Below are 22,583 nucleotides of genomic sequence, written 5' to 3'. Positions count from 1 at the left end.
GTCTCCTGCTGTCATTGGACAGGGAGGCTGTGCTGGGGCAGAACTGTGATGGTTGTGAGCGGAGCTGTGGGCGGTTCGGGGTTGACCTATGGGTGGTTCTGGGAGGAGCTATGGGTGGGTTGGGGTGGAGCTATTGGGAGGCTGTCCCCCTTGGCAGCTCTGCCTTAGGGTATGCCAGCTCAGAGTCCCATGTTAATTAATAGACTACTTCTACAGCAGTTCTATGGTAGCATCTGGGCCAGGGCCACTCAGAACAGTTTTGACTGATTGGAAAAAGATGGGAAGATATCAATGGAGGGAGAAAGAGTGATGCTGAGAAGGGGGCGGGGGGGGGGGGGGTTGAAGGCCTGCTGTAGTACAAGAGTGGTGCTGGGGCCCCTCTGGGTTGGCTAAGTTTGCTTGACGCTGAAGGAAACATTGTCTAATGTCCCCTTCCAAATTTGTACCCTGATCTCCAATTCCTACCATGGGGCCCTGAAAAATAGAGTGCCTAGAGGCTAAGATCTGGTGATCCATGCCTCAAGGTGGTCCTGACAGATCCACTAACCAACAGCTGCAAAGAAAGACTTTTGGAAATTGTCTAGCCCAACTCTATAGTTCATTGTCCAGAGACAAGAATTCTTTAAAGCTGAACCACAGAATGACTTCCAAAACACTTTGCCTAGTCTTAGGTCAGCTCTAACTACCTGGCCATTTAAACAACTTTAGACCACCCAAGGTTGCGTTTTATCAGGTGAAAGTTTTTATGATTTTTTAAAATTCCTTGTGTTTCTGAAGAGATTACAGAATCTGTGTGATGGTTTAGTTTTTTTTGGGTTTTTTTTTTTTTTTTTTTTGGGGGGGGGGGGGGGGGGTCTTGGATACCAAGATGATACTATTGTTTAGGTCATTCAGTAGTCATTTTGCCTGATATTCAAAAGAGTTTAAACAGCCAGGAGAGACTCCTGCCCAGTTAAACCCCACTGAGCAACCTGGCACACGATGTTCTAGGGGTGTAGCCAGACCTCGTGGTGGGAGTGTCCAGAACCCGAGGTGGGGGGGCACATTTTGGTCTGCCATCCTGCCGCTGCCCCCCCCCCCCCCCAGCCACCTCCCCACCCATTGCTGCAGCAAATACCTTGGCTGGCAGGGTTCCCCAACCCCCACCAGCTGAAACCTTGTCCAGCGCCAATCTCCGGCGCCGCCATGTTGACTGATTTGCTTTCTCTTCCCTTCATGTCCTGCACCCTACTTTTAGTGAAATTGAGCATGAAGGGCAGGCAATGCGGCGGCACCGGAGACCAGCGCTGGACAAGGCTTCAGCTAGCAGGGATTGGGGGACCCCCCCCCCCCCCCGCCAGCAAAACCAGGAGCACAGAGGAAATTTGGGGAGACCCAAGCTCCCATGGCCCCACGTAGCTATGCTACTACAATGTTCAGCGGCATGCAGGGACGTAGCTACGTGGGGCCATGGGGGCCTGGGCCCCAGTAGATTTGGCCCTGGACCCCCCCCTGCTGATGACTCTCTCGACCCCCCCCTCCCGCCATCAACCCGCTGTCGCCTACCTTTGCCGACGAGGACGGCAGACTCACAGAAACAGAAGCCTGCGCGGCCGCATTGCTGATCTGCAAGGGCAGGCTTCTACATGGAATGTTGCTAGTGGAGGAGTAGCCTAGTGGTTAGTGCAGTGGACTTTGATCCTGGGGAACTGAGTTCAATTCCTACTGCAGCTCCTTGTGACTCTGGGCAAGTCACTTAACCCTCCATTGCCCCTGGTACAAATAAGTACCTGAATATATGTAAACCGCTTTGAATGTAGTTGCAAAAACCCCAGAATGGCGGTGTATCAAGTCCCATTTCCCTTTCCCTATTTGAGATTCTACATGGAATGTTGCTATTCCATTAGCAACATTCCATGTAGAAGCCTGCCCTTGCAGAACAGCAACGCGGCCGCGCAGGCTTCTGTTTCTTTGAGTCTGACGTCCTGCATATATGTGCAGGACATCAGACTCATAGAAACAGAAGTTTGCCCTTGCAGATCAGCAATGCGGCCGCGCAGGCTTCCGTTTCTGTGAGTCTGAAACAGAAGCTTGCCCTTGGAAGTTTTACGTGCAGGACGTCAGACTCACGAGAAACAGAAGCCTGCGCGGCCGCGTTGCTGTTCTGCAAGGGCAGACTTCTACATGGAATGTTGCTAGTGGAGGAGTAGCCTAGTGGTTAGTGCAGCGGACTTTGATCCTGGGGAACTGGGTTCGATTCCCACTGCAGCTTCTTGTGACTGTGGGCAAGTCACTTAACCCTCCACTGCCCCTGGTACAAAATAAGTACCTGAATATACGTAAACCACTTTGAATGTAGTTGCAAAAAAAAAAAACCTCAGAAGGGTGGTATATCAAGTCCCATTTCCGTTTCCCCTTTCCCATAAAGCCATCATTTTAAAAGCAACCTCAAGAAGGTGGGTGTTTTGGTGGGACTTTGCCAGAGAAGGGGCCATGACATAGCAACCCAGGAAAGCTGTTCCAAGCATGCAGTACAGCAACATCAAGAATTTGCTTAACCTAAGAATAGCCATACTGGGTCAGACCAATCGTCCAGCTAACCCAGTATCCATCTTAGCCGATAAACGACGACGATGTATACGAGAAAGAGAGAAAATGAGGCGTTGCAGAATGAAGCTAAGTAGGAGAAGCTTAATCTGTATGCAGAAGCAGATGGGGAGCCAGTGTAGTGACATGAGAAAAGGCATTGCATAGCTGTAATGACATTGAAGGAAGGTAAGCCGTGCAGCTGAATTTTGAAGAGACTGTAGTAGAGAGAGATGGTTCAGTGGGAAACCTGTGAGGTGCAGGTTGCAGTAGCCTCAGTGGGAGATGATGAGGGGGAGTGTTTCTATCATCAATCAAATATTTATCAGGCTTCAGCGCAGCGCTGGGAGGTATCATTTTCTGTAGACAAAAAAAAAATGTAAAAAGGTCATGATACGAAGTTCAAGAGAGAGAAGGTTACAGGAGTATCAGGGGTGGGTGATAAATGTCTGGAATAGTGTAAAAGGCAGTGTTAGCCACAACAGGAACACGGACACAAGGGCAGCTGAAGCACAACCTCTCTGTGAATCCAGAAGGAGGGAAGAGAGTTCTGTACTCAGGAACCAATGAGCAAAACATAGCGCCATTAAAAATGCTGCCGGAACAGCACAGAACAACGCCCTAATGCTCAAAGCTAATGCTATGCAAATATAGGCACGCTCATAGCTTTGAGCATTAGGGAGTTCGGCAGGAGGATTGTGCTTGGCGCATACGCAGAAGAGTTCAGCTCCTGTGTGCATGTGCCTGGTAAAACCCGAATGTGAAGCACATATTGGCATCTGTTTTCTGCAGCCTAAATATAAGCGTTTTTGATTTTTTTTTTCTGGATGCTTATATTTAGATGCAAGTAACAGACGCCAATGTGTGCTTTTGATTTCTTTTTAAGCTTGGCCGCTTTAAATTTAGACGCGGCCCAAGAATGCCAATGTATGCTTCACGTTCAGGTCTGCTGTTTCTCACAAGTTCCAGGGGCGTAGCTACGTGGGGCCACGGGGGCCTGGGCCCCCGTAGATTTGGCCCTGGACCCCCCTGCCGACGACCCTCTCGACCCCCCCTCCTGTCACCAACCCTCCCCCGCTGTCACCTACCTTTGCTGGCAGGGGACTCCAACCCCGCCAGCCAAGGTCCTCTTCTTCCTTTGTTCTGTTTCTGACGTCCTGCACGTTGTACGTGCAGGATGTCAGACTCACAGAAACAGAACAAAGCCTTGCGATCTGCAGGGCTTTGTTCTGTTTATGTGAGTCTGACGTCCTGCACGTTGTGATATCAGATTCGGAAACAGAACAAAGGAAGAAGAAGACCTCGGCTGGCGGGGGTTGGGGTCCCCCCACCAGCAAAGGTAGGCGACGGCGGGGGAGGGTTGGTGGCGGGAGGGGGGGTCCAGGGCTAAAATGCGCCCCCTCAACTCGGGCTCTGGACCCCCCTCCCGTCAAAGTCTGGCTACGCCCCTGCTCTCAACCAGTGCTCAAGGGTTTGCTCGGGCTTCCTTCTGTTTCCAAAAGCAATCAATCCGATAGATTTTTCAGAAAGAAGCATGAGAATCATGGGAAATCCTCTCTTCCAACACCACAATGCCTGCTCGGACCTGGTGTTATTTTTTACAGCAGTAAGGCACCTTTGTGTCGGGCGCTCTTTTCTGATCATTGGGGAGGAATACAAAATAACCTCATTTAAATGAGCTCGACTACATTTGCATGCTATCTATGCTAAGGCGTGGCACGCTCATTGCTGAGCTAGACTCCTCTGATCATTCTGCACTGGTAAATACGGGCGCTAGTACAGCGCTAATGGCTTCTAACGCCCGCATTTACTTTTGATCATCGGCACCTCAAGCACCTCTGACAAGATCATCATTTTTAACTGGGTTTCAATTGGATGTATAATTTGTTTCCAGCACTTTAAAAAGTGTATTGGCCTAAACTCTTGGGCGAAGAGAAGGGGATGATGATCTGGCCCCAGCATTACGCTGGGTGCAATTAAAACTTTGATGTGATCTGAAGAAGCTGGTCTGTGGAGATTGATGAGTACAGCACCTCTTTCTCCTGCTTCCTGTTGCGTGGAATAGCCCACCAGCAGAAGTAATAAGTGATCGAGAAAATATTCAGAGGTGGTCAGTGGCTCAGCTGTTTAGAAAGACTAAAGTGGGCTGGGCCAGTGCTAGGATGGAAGAATTTAACAACCTTGGAGTGATGAGGTTTGTTTCTTGAGCCCCATAATTGTCTGACATCATGCAGAAAATAAGGGCGGCAGAATATTTACAATATTCCTTAATATTTGTTATATATCAAATAGCTAATATTTAAATATAGTAAATGGTGTTAAAGTGATAATAAATTAGACAGGGTACATTTTGGTACATATATATATATGAAAGGGAAAAACCTGCTACTGCCCACGCTCCACCCGCCCTCAAGAAATAACGTCAATGAAGGCAGTATTGCCAGCTTCAGTGCCTACAGACTACATTGGGGAGAGGGAGGGGAGAGAAAGTGCAAGAGGTTTCACTCTTTAGACCCCATTGACCTTCTCAGCCCTCCAACACACATATATTCTGCATCCATGGAACTCATGGCCCGACCCAACAATCTATGGACAGTCAAGCTAGGACATTTCCCCATAAAACGTAACCATACAAAAAAAATTCCGACTCTAGAGTAATCTCAGTTAACAGCAACATAAACCCTCTCGGTACCAAGTTTAAGTTTATTAATAAGCTTGATAAACCGCTTAAGGGAGAACCATCAACATAAAATCAGTAACTCTATAATCAACAACAAAGAGTGAAAAGAACTACAATATAGACGGAAAAGGAAAAAGAAAAAGCAGAAAAATAGTCCCATGAGAGTCATAAATAAAACAAGGAAGAGACGCTGTCATATGGGCCAGCAGGCAGATTAAAACGTAATACCGAACCTTATATTAAAAAAAGTCTCTCAGGACTTACAACAAATTTACAATGACATTTCTAACTTCCTAATCTCACACAAGGACCCCATCTAGGCAGAGCCATAAATATTACAATGGGCCCTAGAACATCAACACACATAGTGGAAAAATAGAACAAGACAGATTACTATATATTGCTATGTAGAAAATTCATGCTTAACAGAATACCTGGCCTCGTCACGTATATAGAACACTGCTCAACCTTGACCAAATATAGAAGAAAACGACCATGTGAAAATAGACAAAAGTGAACTAAAACTCCAGGAATCCAAACTCTGCATGCCAGAGAAACAGAAAGAGATGCCTTCTCCTTGTACTATGTAAAATATAAATATAGCAGAAGTCAGGGCAGGCATTAGAGGGGGTCCCCAGGCCAAAGAGGGCCCAAAGTCTGCCTGAAGCTGAAGAAAGCACAGCCTGCTAGCAGGCTTTAGGGTTTCCTCCCAAATGTGTGCCTTTGTCAGGGCTCCAGCCATATCTAACACTGGTCCTGGCAAATGTACATTCCAAAGACTAACATAAATCGCTAAATTTTTCTAATTGTGTTGGTCCCAGGCTCTCTTTTCTGCTTTCCATTGTATTTTCTTAACTCTTTTTCCAGCATCTCCTATCCATTTGCCATTTCTTCTCTCTCCTCCTGCCTTCACTTCCTCCCTTACATCTAGCTCTAATGTTGATCTCTTCCTTTCCGTTTTCTTCCATTTACTTTTCTGCTTCTGTATCCAGTTTTTACTTCTCTTTCTTACCATTCAGTTCTCGATCTTCTTTTTATTGCATTGATCTATAGCCCTCCATCTCTTTCCCTTGCCCCAGCCCTTCGATTCTCCATCTCACTCTCTCCTTCCCAGGTCTCTTAATCCCCAGTCCTTCACTAACTCTCCTCCCCTCATCCATGGGCTCATGTCCCCCCATGTCCAGTATCTCTTCTCTGTCTCCCTAGTCTCTGCCTCTCAATGTCCACTATCTTCTCTCTGTCTCCCCTCTAATGTCCATCATCTCCTCTCTGTCTCCCTAGACCCCCCCCCCCCAGGTACAATATTCCCTCTCTGGTTCCCTATTTTCATCTCCATTTTGTTTCTATGTGCCCTCCCAATGTCCAGCATCTCTCTAGAGCCCCTCCTCCATGTCCAGTATCTTATCTCTCTCCTCTTACCCACCCCCCCCACCCCACACACACTATGTCCAGCATTTCCTCTCTGTCTCACAATGCCCTGCATTTCCTCTCTGTTTAACTAGTTCTTCCTCTACCTCCAGCATCTCCACTCTGTCTCCTTTTTCCCCCCCTCAATGTTTAATTTAATGTAATTTATTTTAATTTTGACATTTATAATTCACTTAACCATCAAGTCCTAGGTGGAATACAGTCAATATTAAAACAGTGTCTCCTGTCTCTGTGGTCCTCCCCAATGTCCAGCATTTCTCCTCACTCTCTAATCCCCTTCCAATATCCAGCATCTCCTTTCTCCCTAGTTCCCTCCAATATCCAACATTTCATCTCTGTCTCCCATCCAACCCCCCCCCCCATCCAACCCCCCTTCCCAATGTTCAACATTTCATCCCTATCTCCTGACCTACCCCTCCCCAATGTCCAGCATCTCTCCTATCCCCTAATACCTAGCATTTCCTCTTTCTTTCCCTAGTTCCCCCCCACGATGTCCAGTATCTTTTGTTTCTCTCTCCATAGTCCCCCCAATGTCCGGTATCTCCTGTCTCCCTCCCCTAATGTCCAGTATTTTTCCTCCTTCTCCTTAATTCCCTTCCAATGTACAGAATTTCCTTTCTTTCCATACTCCCCTCCCATGTCCAGAATTTTCTCTCTATCTCATTAGTCCTTCCCAATCTCCAGCACTTCTTCTCTCTCCCATCCTTCCCTCTCCATGAAGTGCAATCAAAATGATAAAGGGGCTGGAACTCCTCCAGTATGAGGAAAAGCTAAAGAGGTTAGGGCTCTTCATCTTGGAAAAGAGACGGCTGAAGGAGGATATGATTGAGATCTATAAAATCCTGAGTGGTGTAGAACGGGTAGAAGTGAATCGATTTTTCACTCTTTCAAAAAGTGCAAAGACCAGGGGACACTCAATGAAATTACATGAAAATACTTTTAAAACAAATAGAAGGAAATATTTTTTTCAATCAAAGAATAGTTAAGCTTTGAAACTCACTGCTGGAGGATGTGGTAAGAACCTTTCTCAAGATGGCGGCCACTACTGTATGCATCACAACCCTTCCTGTTTCCACTACTAGCCACCATCTTGGATGGGGTCATGTGATGGGAAGTGACATCAACAAAACCACAACACTGCCCTCTACAACCTCCACAGAATATATTTGCGCATGCTCAGCTTAACATTTTGTTCTCACAGGAAAGAAAAAAAAAGCATTTGTATTTCTTTTTCTTTCAAAAAAAGGACTCCTTTTTAATCTGGTTGATCTGCTTTTAAGAACGACAAAGCTGTTTGCTTTTTTTCCAGAAAACTGTGACAAAGTACCTCATGAGAGACTCCGGAGGAATTTGGAGAGTCATGAGGTAGTATTCTATTGTGGTTTAAAAACTGGTTAAAAGATAGAAAACAGAGAGTAGGCTTAAATGGTCAGTATTCTCAATGGAGAAGGGCAGATAGTGGGGTTCCCAAGGGGTCTATGCTGAGACCGCTGCTTTTTAACATATTTATAAATGATCTAGAGATGGGAGTAACTAGTGAGATAATTAAATTTGTTGACAACACAAAGTTATTAAAAGTTGTTAAATCGCAAGAGGATTGTGAAAAATGACAAGAGGACCTTACAAGACTGGGAGACTGGGCATCTAAATAGCAGATGACGTTTAATGTGAGCAAGTGCAAAGTGATGCATGTGGTAAGGAGGAGCCCGAATTATAGCTACGTATTGCAAGGTTCCACATTAGGAGTCATCGACCAGGAAAGGGATCTAGGTGTCATCGTTGATGATACGTCTGCTCAGTGTGTGGTGGCGGCAGCTAAGAAAGCAAATAGAATGTTAGGTATAATTAGGAAAGGAATAGAAAACAAAAATGAGGACGTTATAATGCCTTTGTATTGCTCCATGGTATAGCTGCACCTCAATTATTGTGTGCAGCTCTGGTCACCACATCTCTAAAAAGATATAGTGGAATTATAAAAGGTACAGAGAAGGGCAATGAAAATGATAAAGGAGATGGGACGACTTCCCTATGAGGAAAGGCTAAAGTGGCTAGGGCTCTTCAGCTTGGAGAAAAGATGGCTGAGGGGAGATATGATAAAGGTCTATAAAATATGAGTGGAGTGGAGCGTGTAGATGTGAATCACTTGTTTGCTCTTTCTAAAAATATTAGGACTGGGGGGGCATGCAATGAAGCTACAAAGTAGTAAATTTAAAACGAATTAGAGAAAATATTTCTTCACTCAACATGTAATTAAAATCTGGAATTCATTGCCAGAGAAGCAGTTAGCTTAGTGGGGTTTAAAAAAGGTTTGGATGGCTTCTGAAAAGAAAAGTCCATAAGCCATTATTAAGATGACGGGGAAAATCCACTGCTTATTTCCTGGGTAAGCAACATAAAATGTATTGTACTGTTTTGGGATCTTGCCAGGTACTTGTTCTAGTATGGCAATACTTCTGTACGTATCTGTGAATTTATTGATCTTGGTTGAGAATTCCAAATTTTGGTACCTTTATAAATAAATATCCTGCTTTTCTGGAGGGAATAATACCTGAATCTGGTAGGATCCTGTCATTGGGAATTAGAGCAGGATTCTAGAAGATCCAGTCCTTCTGGTAGAAATTGGTGCAGGATTTAGGTTGATCCAGGATTTCTGGTGGGAATTGATGCTGAATCTGGGTGCATCCCCCATTTCTGGTGGGAACTAGTGCTGGATCTGGATCCAGTCCTCTTGGTGGGACTACATGCTGGATAAATCTGGGTAGATCTAGCTTTTCTGCTAGGAATAGGTACTTAATCCATACAGCACCTCTGTGCCAGCCGCTTCGGAAACAGAGCAGGATCTGGTGGGAATTGGTGCTTCATTTGGGTGGATCCAGCCCTACTATGGGGGAATTAGACCTGGATGCAAGTGGATTCAGCCCTTCTTGTGGGAATTAGACCAGCATCTTGGTGGATTAAACCCTTCTGCTGTGAATAACTGCTGGATCCAGGTAAATCCAGCTCTTCTGGTGAGAACTAGTGCTGGTTCCACTTAACTTCACCAGAACAGCTGGATCTAAGTGCTGGATCTGGGTGGATCTAACCCTTCTGGTGGGAACCAGTACTGTATCTGGGTGGATTGAGCCATTCTGGTGGGAACTATCCCCCCAATATTCAGCCAGCGGCTGTCAGCGTTTTGTTAAGCGCTGATCATCGCTGGCTAAATTATCCCCTGATATTCAATGCCATATCCGAGCACTGGCACTGAATATCAGGAGCCAATTTGGGGCAGGGAGGCTGCTGCAGATTATGCGGGTCCAGCCGATATTCAGCAGAGCCCGCATAAGAGTTATTTGGCCCTGGCTGAATATAGGGCCAGGGCCGCAGAAGTTTTTTTAAAAAAATTAAATCCCCTTGAGCCCCCAACACATTGCATCCCTTCCTCTCCCAGCCCGTGTCCACAAGCCACTCCCCCTGCAAATGGCGCCATTCCCCCTACCCCCCCCCCCCCCCCCGAGTCTACACCGGGCCCTCCCTCATGGGCCTACCTTAATCCCTGGTGGTCGTAGGGAGCAGGAGCAGCATATAGTGTTAATCCAGCCCTGGTGAGCACACACTGTACATACAGTGAATTACTTTCAAACAATTTTATTGGTGGTACAGTACAAACTTACAAACAAGAGCAAAGAAACCATCCACAATATGAGAAAAAGTTATTGTACACAAGCCTCGTACATAGAAATCATACTCCATCACCATTTTCATATTGAGACACTTCTCAATTATACCCTCTTTCCTCCTCCCACCCACCCCCCTAGATTCCAAGCCCCTTCATTCCCCTCCGGGACTGGCATAAATAAAACAGAGAACCAAATGTCAACAGATATCTTCCCCAATCCACGTAGCTTGGGAGCTTTGACTCTAATAACTCCCTAGGCTAACATCTACCAGTCTACTCTATAAGTATCCTAACCACCTTCACAACTTCCCCCGTAACCCCCACCACCACACACACACACTTATTCGCAAAATAAAAGAGATTGTTCAAAACATATTTGTATAAAGACTAGTTTTAACAGAAAGAAGCATGCCGTACCACGTGAGAACGGAAATCGCCCAGTTGATGTAATATATAACTTCCCGCCTTTGGGGTCAAGAATTGAATATAAGCCTCCCATATAGAGTACAAACACTCCTGTTGCTTGAAAGTGTGAATACTGTGCTTTTGTGCATGCTGTGTCTATGCTTGCAGTTAGCGTGTTTGACCTTCAAAGGGAAAACCTTACTTAGACCTCCTGGTCCCAGGAGCTTTAAACATGAAAGCAAGGGGTGCTGATTTTCGTAGTATTTTTAGCCTAGGACACAGGCAGATCAGCAGATAATTTATGAGCAGGCATCTCTCAGCGAGAGGAATGAGTCACCGGCTTCCTTCCTCACTGGCTTCCTTCTTCACCTACTTTAGTCTCAGACACTGTGTTTACCTGACACCTCACCTCATGTGCTACCTGCTTCTTTTCTGCCAGCTGCACTGTTAATGACATAGCAGGAGAACTCCTTCCTGCTTCTCTCTGAAGGGGTAAAATCTGAAAGAACTAGACCCAGACTCCGTGGTGTCCTTTTACTAAGGTGCGCTGAAAAATGACTTGCGGTAGTGTAGGTGCAGGATTTGGGCGCGCGCAGATCCATATTTCAGCGTGCCTGTAAAAAAGACCTTTTTTAAATTTTTGCCGAAAATGGACGTGCGGCAAAATCAAAATTTCCGTGCGTCCTTACCACCAGTCATTGACCTAGCGATAAACACTCACGCGATAGCCAGGTGGTAATGACCCACACCCATCAAATGCCACTTGACATGCGTCCGATATGCGCATGCAAATAATTTTTGGACACACTTATTGGACATGCATCAAAAATGAAATTACTGCAAGAGCCACGCAGTAGCCGGGCGATAACTGCATTTTGGCGCGCATTGGACACGCGTAGACGCTTACGCAGCTTAGTAAAAGAGCCCCTAGTTTCCTACTCATTAATCCTTTTCACCTCCTACTTCAGGCCCACCTCTACACGACCTCCTGTGGACAGAAGGCAGAAACAGAGGGGCATAATCAAACGGGGCACCCAAGTTGTCATGAGGGCGTCCTCGCAAGACGGCCCCGTAAAGGGGCGGCGCAACCTGTATTATCGAAACAAGAAGGGCGTCCATCTTTCATTTTGATAATACGGTCGGGGACACCCAAATCATGAAATTTAGGTCTACCTTAGAGATGGTCGTCCTTAGGTCGTTTTTGAGATGGTCGTCCCTGGTTTTCGGCGATAATGGAAACCGAGGACACCCATCTCAAAAACGACCAAATCCAAGCTATTTGGTCGTGGGAGAAACCAGCATTCATAGTGCACTGGTCCCCCTCACATGCCAGGACACCAACCGGGCACCCTAGGAGGCACTGCAGTGGACTTCACAAATTGTTCCCAGGTGCATAGCTCCCTTACCTTCGGTGCTGAGCCCCCCCCCCCCCCCAAAGCCCACTCCCCACAACTGTACAACACTACCATAGCTCTAAGGGGTGAAGGGGGGCAACTACATGTGGGTACAGTGGGTTTTGGGGGGGGGTTCTTCCCTTCTTCCCTTATTCCACTCTCCCAACCCTCTTACCCCTACCTCCTTTTCCGAAATCACTGAAGAAGAAACTTTACTTCTTCTTCAATCCTCAAAACTAACCACCTGCTCCTCTGACCCTAATCTCACTCACCTACTCAACACTATCTCTCCTGCTGTCACCCCTTTCATCTGTCATATCCTCAATCTGTCACTTTCCACTGCAACTGTCCCTGATGCCTCTAAGCATGCCGTAGTCACCCCACTCCTCAAAAAACCTTCTCTGGATCCTACCTCTTCTTCCAACTATCGCCCCATCTCCCTCCTTCCTTTCTTATCCAAGTTACTAGAACGTGCTGTCCACCGTCGCTGCCTCGACTTTCTTTCTTCTCAACCTATTCTTGATCCACTCCAATCTGGCTTCCGTCCCCTTCATTCAACTGAAACAGCACTTACTAAAGTCTCCAATGATCTATTCCTGGCTAAATCCAAAGGGCTCTATTCTATCCTCCTCCTTCTCGATCTTTCTGCTGCCTTTGATACTGTTGATCATAGCCTACTCCTTGACACGCTGTCCTTACTTGGATTTCGGAATTCTGCTCTCTCCTGGTTCTCTTCTTATCTCTCACAGCGTACTTTTAGTGTATACTCTGGTGGTTCCTCCTCTTCCTCTATCCCGCTGTCAGTGGGTGTACCTCAAGGATCTGTTCTAGGACTTCTCCTTTTCTCCATCTATACTTCCTTCCTTGGTGCTTTGACCTCATCACACGGCTTTCAGTATCACCTATATGCTGATGACTCCCAGATCTACCTCTCCACACCAGTAATCTCGGCAGAAATCCAGTCCAAGGTATCTGCCTGCCTCTCTGACATTGCTACCTGGATGTTTCACTGCCACCTGAAACTCAATATGTCCAAAACTGAACTCCTTATCTTCCCTCCTAAACTAACCTCTCCCCTTCCCCCATTCTCTATTTCTGTCGACAACACGCTCATTCTTCCTGTCTCGTCTGCTCGCAACCTTGGGGTCATCTTCGACTCCTCTCTCTCCTTCTCTACCCATATTCAACAGATTGCTAAAACCTGTCGTTTCTTCCTTTATAACATCGCCAGAATTCGCCCTTTCCTTTCTGAACACGCTACCAGAACCCTCATCCACACTCTCATCACCTCTCGCTTAGACTACTGCAACTTGCTTCTCTCAGGTCTTCCACTCAGCCATCTCTCTCCTCTTCAACCTGTTCAAAACTAATATTTTGCCAAAGTCGTTATGCCCATATCAGCCCTCTCCTGAAATCACTTCACTGGCTCCTTATCCGTTTCTGTATACAATTCAAGCTCCTCTTGTTCACCTATAAGTGCATTCACTCTGCAGCCCCTCACTACCTCTCCACCCTCATCTCTCCCTACACTCCTTCCCTAGAACTCCGTTCACTAGGCAAATCTCTCCTAATTGCACCCTTCTCCTCCATCGCTAACTCCAGACTCTGCTCCTTCTATCTTGCCGCACCTTATGCCTGGAATAGGCTTCCTGAACCATTATGTCTAGCTCCATCCCTGGCTGCCTTCAAATCCGGGCTAAAGGCCTGTTTGGACAAGATGGCCGACTGGTAGGACGTGCTGTGAGGAGCTCCTCCGGACATTACCGGTGATACCCGCTCCCAGAGGCTACAACTAGTAGCTCTCTCAGCACGACTACCGTAACAGACGACCAAAAGCAGTGGACCGAAACCGGATCCTTTAACTGCCCCGTAGGCTCTAATTGACGGACGACTCGACTCGTAACACACACGTGGACTGCCAGACGGCCGTCCGCTCGGCGACTCACACGGCCTCACGACCCCGCGGCTCTGATCCGCTGGGCAACCAGCAGAGGCCGACCAACATAGCGCCTTTAGAAACTCACCAGAATCAACCTCGCTAGGACAGAGCACATAAACCGTTGATTTGCCATGCTGTATTTCGGAGAAGGAACGGCAGTTTGAGCACAGGCGAGAGTGATTGTGGAAGCGGCGGTCAGGGAAGACTTCTGGCGGCGGCGGGCCGTGGCGGTTGAGCTGCGCCACGTGTAGAGAGAGCTGTGCCGGGGACGTCTCGCTAACCCCCAGATACTGTTCGGTGGAGGGAGACAGTCAAGTGAGGCTCCGCCTTGAGAGCCAGCGGAGTGAGAGTGCCAGCGGTAGCTGAAGCGGAGGCGGGACGGTGTGGCTGCTGGATCGGGCCGGAAAGAAAAGGTACCTGAGTGTGGGCAGTGTGGAGAGCGTGGTAAAGGGGCTGGAAGTCTGGAGTGCATGCAGTTGAGCAGGGGAAGGCAGAAGAACTGAACCAGAGTGAGCCAGAGCTTAGGGTGAGGCAGCGGGTGATCGGCGAGATGGCGAGGCAGCGGGTGATCGGCGAGGTGGAGGCGAGGCAGCAGGTGATCGGAGTCGGGAAGTGCTGCCCCTCGCTTGCAGCCCTGTTCCTTTGGCATGGGGAGCCAGGAGACCTGGGCCAGCTGACCCATAGACCCTGACGTTAATCCTCGGAGAGGAGCTTGGGGAGCCAGGTGACCTGAGGCAGCTAATCCCCAGGCCCTCGTGTTGATCCTCTCCCTCAGACCCACTGCTCATATCTCTGTGATCCATGCTGGCTCTGGTCCTTGCCTTGCCCTGCTGCCAGCTTGCCCCGGTCCTTCGGCTCCAGCCTGTTCCAGTCCGACTAGTTCCAGTCCGCTCTCTGCTCTCCTCTGCTTCTGCTCTTGCCCCCCTCTCAATTCGTATATTCCGACTTGCTCTGGTCCTGCTGCTCCGCTGTCTTCTGCCCCAACTCGTTCCAGCTTGTTCCTGACCTTCTGTCCAGCCTGTCCCAGTCCCAGTCTGCTCCAGCTGTTCCGGCTTGCTTCAACGTTCCAGCTTGTTCCAGTCTTTCTGTTCCAGCCCTGCTACTCCGCTGTCTTGTGCTCCAACTTGTTCCAGTCCATCTCTTCCAGCTCGTTCCAGGCCGCCCGTCCCAGCTCATTCCAGTCCATCTACTACAGCTTGTTCCATGTGGTCCAGTCCGCCTGATCCAGACTCTCCAATCCATCTGCTCCAGCGTGTTCCAGTCCTCCTGTTCCCAGCTTGTTCCAGTCCACCGATCCAGCTTACCCCCTGCTTGTTCCAGTCCACCAGCTCCAGTGTGTTCCAGCCTGCTCCAGTCCGTCTATTTCAACTTGTTCCAGTTCATCTGCTCCAGCCTTCCACAGCATGTTCCAACTTGCTGTTCCAGCTTGTTCCAGCCTGCCCCAGCTTATTCCAGTCCGTCCTTGCCTTGCCCTGCTGCCAGCTTGCCCCGGTCCTTCGGCTCCAGCCTGTTCCAGTCCGACTAGTTCCAGTCCGCTCTCTGCTCTCCTCTGCTTCTGCTCTTGCCCCCCTCTCAATTCGTATATTCCGACTTGCTCTGGTCCTGCTGCTCCGCTGTCTTCTGCCCCAACTCGTCCCAGCTTATCTGTTCCAGCTTGTTCCTGACCTTCTGTCCAGCCTGTCCCAGTCCCAGTCTGCTCCAGCTGTTCCGGCTTGCTTCAACGTTCCAGCTTGTTCCAGTCTTTCTGTTCCAGCCCTGCTACTCCGCTGTCTTGTGCTCCAACTTGTTCCAGTCCATCTCTTCCAGCTCGTTCCAGGCCGCCCGTCCCAGCTCATTCCAGTCCATCTACTACAGCTTGTTCCATGTGGTCCAGTCCGCCTGATCCAGACTCTCCAATCCATCTGCTCCAGCGTGTTCCAGTCCTCCTGTTCCCAGCTTGTTCCAGTCCACCGATCCAGCTTACCCCCTGCTTGTTCCAGTCCACCAGCTCCAGTGTGTTCCAGCCTGCTCCAGTCCGTCTATTTCAACTTGTTCCAGTTCATCTGCTCCAGCCTTCCACAGCATGTTCCAACTTGCTGTTCCAGCTTGTTCCAGCCTGCCCCAGCTTATTCCAGTCCGTCCATTCCAGCCTGCTCCAACTTGTTCCAGTCCGTCCACTCCAGCCCGACTGTTCCAACTTGTTCCAGCCCATCCGTTCCTGCATGACCCGCTTGTGCCAGTCCATCTGTTCCAGCGTGTTCCAAACCATCCATCTCAGAGTATCCTGTTACTCTGTCGTCTTCTGGTCCAGCCTGCCTGCCCCGGCTTGTTCCAGCCTGTCCGTCTGCTCATCCTGACACAGTCCATCTGTTCCAGCTTGTTCTGGCTTGTTACAGCTTGCTCCTGTCCATCTATCCCAGCTTGTTCCTGACCGCTTGTTCCAGCTGCTACCTGCCTGCCTGCTTGCGAGCCTCTCAGCCATTGACTTACCTACTCGCCAGTCCAAAACCCAGCTTTCCAGCTCTATCTATCTGCTTAACCTCAGTCACTACATAGTCGCCTGTTACACCTCAGTTTCTACTTATGGCCCCTGTCCACGTTCTCTTCCTTGCCCTGTCCCTTCCTAATCTTCTTTCCCCCCCCACTCCCACTGTCTACCACTAGAACTCGCTGCCCTCCCGCCCTGCCCGCCACGGCAATACCCTATTCACCCTCATCCCCCACCACCTCACCATCCCTCTTGTCCCCTGCCTCCTTCCTAGCTCTTAACCTTCAACACTTCCTTCCTGCCATTAACCCATCCCCATTCCTCCTAAGTACACCTCGTCTTCGTCGCCTTCGCCGCCCGACCTCCCTCACCCTCCTCCGCATTCTCTTGCTCCTCCTCCTGCTATCTGCGGGAGACATTAACCCTAATCCAGGTCCCCCTCACCTGTCCCCATCCTATCAATGCAAACGATTCCGGGATGTCTCCAATCTCGTCTCTATTCCCCTCCTCCCCCCCTCTTCCCTCCCCTTCTCATGCACCTTGTGGAATGCCCACTCAGTCTGTAACAAACTGCCCTTCATCCACGATCTCTTCATCTCTCGCTCCCTTCAACTGCTTGCCCTAACCGAAACCTGGATCTCCCCAGAAGACTCGGCCTCAGTCGCGGCCCTCTGCCATGGAGGTTATCTCTTCTCCCACACTCCCCGCCCAGTTGGCCGTGGTGGAGGCGTTGGGCTACTACTCTCGCCCTCCTGTAGTTTCGAACCCCTCCCCCTACCACAGTCTCACTGCTTCTCATCCTTTGAAGCCCACTCCATCCGGCTATTCTACCCGCTGCCACTCAGAGTCGCAGTCATCTACCGCCCCCCCCCCCCCCGATAAATCCTTCTCTTCCTTCCTCACCGACTTTGATGCTTGGCTTTCCGTCTTTCTTGAACCCTCATCTCCATCCCTCATTCTCGGAGACTTTAACATACATGCTGATGACCCATCCGACCCTAACACTTCTAAGTTCCTCACCCTAACATCCTCCTTCAACCTCCAGCTGTGCTCCACCACCCCCACTCACCGTGACGGTCATTGTCTTGACCTCGTCCTCTCCTCCTCCTCCGGCTCACCCTCCAATTTCCACGCTTCTGCTCTCCCTCTCTCCGATCATCACCTGATCACATTCACACTTCTTCACCCCCCCCCCCCTCTGCCCCGTCCAATTTTAACCACCACCTCCAGGAATCTCCAGGCTATTGACCCCCCTCCCCACACACTTTATCCTCTAGTATCTCTAATCTCCTCCCCTCCATCATGTCCTCCGAGACTGTAGACAAAGCGGTCTCCACTTACAATGCCGCTCTCTCCTCTGCTTTGGACACCCTCGCTCCATCCACCTCCCGTCCCACAAAGTGTACTAATCCCCAGCCTTGGCTGACCCCTTGCATCCATTACCTTCGCTCCTGCACCCGATCCGCTGAACGCCTCTGGAGGAAATCTCGTACCCATTCAGACTTCCTTCACTACAAATTCATGCTATCCTCCTTCCATTCCTCCCTATTCCTTGCAAAACAGGACTATTACACCCAACTGACCAATTCTCTCAGCTCCAACCCTCGTCGTCTCTTCACCACCCTCCTCAAAGTGCCCCCCGCTCCCACTCCCCCCTTCACTCTCTCCTCAATCACTGGCTGACTACTTCCGCGACAAGGTGCAAAAGATCAACCTTGAGTTCACTACCAAGCCACCACCTCCTCTTCAGCCTGTAGCCCCATCCAACAACCAACCAACCATGGCCTCCTTCTCCTCCTTTCCTGAGATCACCGAGGATGAAACCTCCCGCCTTCTTTCCTCCTCGAAATGCACCACCTGTTCCTCCGATCCCATCCCCACCAACCTACTTAACACCATCTCCCATACTGTCACCCCCTCCATCTGTCGCATCCTTAACCTTTCTCTCTCCACGGCACCTGTCCCTGACACCTTCAAGCACGCCGTAGTCACACCTCTCCTAAAAAAAAACCATCACTTGACCCTACCTGCCCCTCCAACTACCGCCCCATCTCTCTCCAACCCTTCCTCTCCAAAATACTTGAGCGCGCCGTTCACAGTCGCTGCCTTGATTTTCTCTCCTCTCATGCCATCCTCGATCCACTTCAATCCGGTTTTCGCTCTCTACACTCGACAGAAACAGCACTCTCTAAAGTCTGCAACGACCTGCTCCTCGCCAAATCCAGAGGCCACTATTCCATCCTCATCCTCCTCGATCTATCCGCTGTGTTTGACACTGTTAATCATGATTTACTTCTTGCCACACTGTCCTCTTTTGGGTTCCAAGGCTCTGTCCTCCCCTGGTTCTCCTCTTATCTCTCCCACCGCACCTTCAGGGTACACTCTCATGGATCTTCCTCCACTCCCATCCCACTATCTGTTGGAGTTCCCCAGGGATCTGTCCTTGGACCCCTTCTCTTCTCAATCTACACCTCTTCCCTAGGCTCACTGATCTCATCTCATGGTTTTCAGTATCATCTTTATGCTGATGATACCCAGCTATATCTCTCCACACCAGACATCACCGCGGAGACCCAGGCCAAGGTATCGGCCTGCTTATCCGACATTGCTGCCTGGATGTCCAACCGCCACCTGAAGCTGAACATGTCCAAAACCGAGCTCCTCGTCTTTCCACCTAAACCCACTTCTCCTCTTCCTCCATTCTCTATCTCAGTTGATAACACCCTCATCCTCCCCGTCCCATCTGCCCGCAACCTCGGAGTCATCTTCGACTCCTCCCTCTCCTTATCTACACATATCCAACAGACTGCCAAGACCTGTCGCTTCTTCCTCTTCAACATCAGCAAAATTCGCCCTTTCCTCTCTGAGCACACCACACGAACTCTCGTCCACACTCTCATTACCTCTCGCCTTGACTACTGCAACTTACGCCTCACCGGCCTCCCACTTAGCCATCTATCCCCCCTTCAATCCGTTCAGAACGCTGCCGCACGTCTTATATTCCGCCAGAAGCGATATACTCATATCACCCCTCTCCTCAAGTCACTTCACTGGCTTCCGATCAGATACCACATACAATTCAAGCTTCTCCTCCTTACCTATAAATGCACCCGGTCTGCGGCTCCTCACTACCTCTCTACCCTCATCTCCCCCTATGTTCCCGCCCGTAACCTCCGCTCTCAGGACAAATCCCTCCTTTCAGTACCCTTCTCCACCACTGCCAACTCCAGGCTCCGCTCATTCTGCCTTGCCTCACCCTATGCCTGGAACAATCTTCCTCAACCCCTACGCCAAGCCCCCTCCCTACCCATCTTCAAATCTCTGCTTAAAACTCACCTCTTCAATGCTGCTTTCGGCACCTAACCTTTCGAGAAATACAGTATGCCCTATCAGATTGACTCTACACTTGTCTTTTAGATTGTTCACTTGTCTCTAGATTGTACACCTGTCTTTTAGATTGTAAGCTCCTTGAGCAGGGACTGTCCTTCCATGTTAAATTGTACAGCGCTGCGTAACCCTAGTAGCGCTTTAGAAATGTTAAGTAGTAGTAGTAAAGGATAAGTGTTTTGCTGCTTTCAACTCCTGACTTGTAACTTTTATCTTATCCTTATGTGTCCTTCTGTCTGTCCTTCCCTTATCCTTTTTGGTCCTGTCTGTTTGTCATGATTTAGATTGTAAGCTCTTTTGAGCAGGGACTGTCTTCTTCATGTTCAATTGTAAAGCGCTGCGTATGACTGGTGTAGACGTGTGTATTGGACGAACGCAGATCCATTTTTCAGCTCGCCTGCAAAAAAGGCCTTTTCTTTTTGCTGAAAATGGACATGCGGCAAAATAAAAACTGGCCCACATCCAATTTTGGCCTCAGACCTTATCACCACCCGTTGACCTAGCGGTATGGTCTCACACGTTAACCAGGCAGTAATGTTCTACGCGCATACAATGCTGACTACTGCCCAGTTAGCGCCGTGCACCAGCAATTTTCCAGCACGCTTAGTGGGCGCGTGTAAAAAATGAAATTATCTCCCGGGCCACACAGTAGCTGGGCTGTAGTTCAAAATTTACGCACCTAGGACATACATATGCATCTACACGGCTTAGTAAAAGGGCCCCTCAGTGTCACTGCTCACCTCAGCACCAGTTTGATCTTTCCAGGTCTTCCTAAAGCAGAACTTTCAAATGAACAGTTCTATGTATTTATTTGTTACACTTGTATCCCACATTTTCCCACCTATTTGTAGGCTCAATGTGGCTTACATAGTACTGGAGAGGCCTATGCAGGCTCCGGTGTGAACAAATACAGGGTGATGTTGTGGTAAGATCAAGTTCATGTGGTACAACCACACTGGGGAAGCGGAGAAGAGTTGTGTTATGTCCATTACGTGCTTTAGTTTGGTTGTGTTGCAGAGATCAGGCATTTAAGTTGGATCAGTAGGGTACGCCTTTTTAAACAGGTTGGTTTTTAGTGATTTCCGGAAGTTTAGGTGGTCGTACATCGTTTTCAAGGCTTTTGGTAATGCGTTCCCCAGTTGTGTGCTTATGTAGGAAAAACTAGATGCGTAACTTGTTTTGTATTTAAGTCCTTTGCAGCTTGGGTAGTGCAGATTTAGATAAGATCATGTTGATTCGGATGTATTTCTAATTGATAAGTCGATCAAGTCTGTCATGTAACTCGGGGCTCCTCCGTAGATGATTCTGTGAACCAGGGTGCAGATTTTGAAGGCGATGCGTTCTTTGATTGGGAGCCAAATATAAGGCTAGCTGCCGTGTTTTGAGCAGTCTGAAGTTTCTTTAAATTTTTTCAGCCCTCTGAAGTTTCAGGCTGCTGCCAGACAGACATCCTCTCAGAGGATCCAGTACAGAAAGCTTGCGCAGACAGTAGCACATGGTTAGCGTGACACCTGTGTACAATTCTTTGGGCAGAAAAGGGTTTTGTGCAGAAGCTAATCGTGCACAAAACCTTGCATTAGACACCAGTGCATATTAATATCAATGGTAATGAGGTTATTAGCTATTCCACTCTAATGCAGAGAAACGCACACAATGCAGGGACTCAACCGCAAGGTCTGAGGAGGCATAGAAGGGCTAAGCGTGTTCTTCTGAGGATTTAATTCCCACCAGCTTACGGAACCCACCAACTTTGGAATCGCAATGATGATATGTACAGAATAGCAGTTCACCATATGAGCAGGTATGTGCTGAATACCCTTTTCTGCTCAGACATGCATACAACACTAGTTGCCCTTAGCAGACAATCTTGTACACATGCATCCTGTGTGTTCTCCCTGATTAGTGCACAAGTTTTGTGACAGGTCTATTTGCATATCATTTTTTTATTGCATTGGCAAGCAAAAAGTGGGTGATATGTTACAAGCTATGTACTCAGCCATCAGCACATGGCTCTAAGACCCCCTTTCAGTAGCAGTTCAAAGCAAGTTACATTCAGATAGACATGGGGGAAGCCACTGCTTCTTCCTGGAATCAGTATCATGAATCAGCTTCAAGGACTGCAAAACATCATACTGCACAGAATCATACCCAATTCTAACCACTGCCTCAAAGGATAAAACCACCTAAGAATAGATGGTTCACGGTAGGCTCAGGCAGACTTCGTTATGTGACACAGAAGCATCCGCCCTCACAAGTGTTGCCCTTACAGAATTCTTTTGCTCCATTACAGCAATGTGATGTTCCTGAAAATAGAACTGAGGCGGAAGAAAAAGCAATGAAGGTACCCAAAGAGAAAAGACACCCCCGAATCACAAATGTTGAAACACATACCAGGAAACGTAGATGGAAAGCGATGACCACAAATGCTCGCAGTCTAAGCAATAAAGTTATTGTTGGAGGCAGACTTAGATGTTGTTGCAATCACGGAGACATGGCTCAATGGTTCCCATGAATGGGATGCAAACATAACAGGATATAATCTATTTAGGAAGGATAGAGATAGTCATAAAGGTGGAGGAGTAGCTCTGTATGTGAGAAATGATATCGCAGTGACTGAAATAACAGGGACCTGGGGAAAGGAAGAAGCGTTATGGATCACC

The sequence above is a fragment of the Microcaecilia unicolor genome, chromosome 13, assembly GCF_901765095.1.
Source record: "Microcaecilia unicolor chromosome 13, aMicUni1.1, whole genome shotgun sequence".
Classification (NCBI taxonomy): Eukaryota; Metazoa; Chordata; class Amphibia; order Gymnophiona; family Siphonopidae; genus Microcaecilia; species Microcaecilia unicolor.
Note: the sequence above shows the minus strand (reverse complement) of the source record.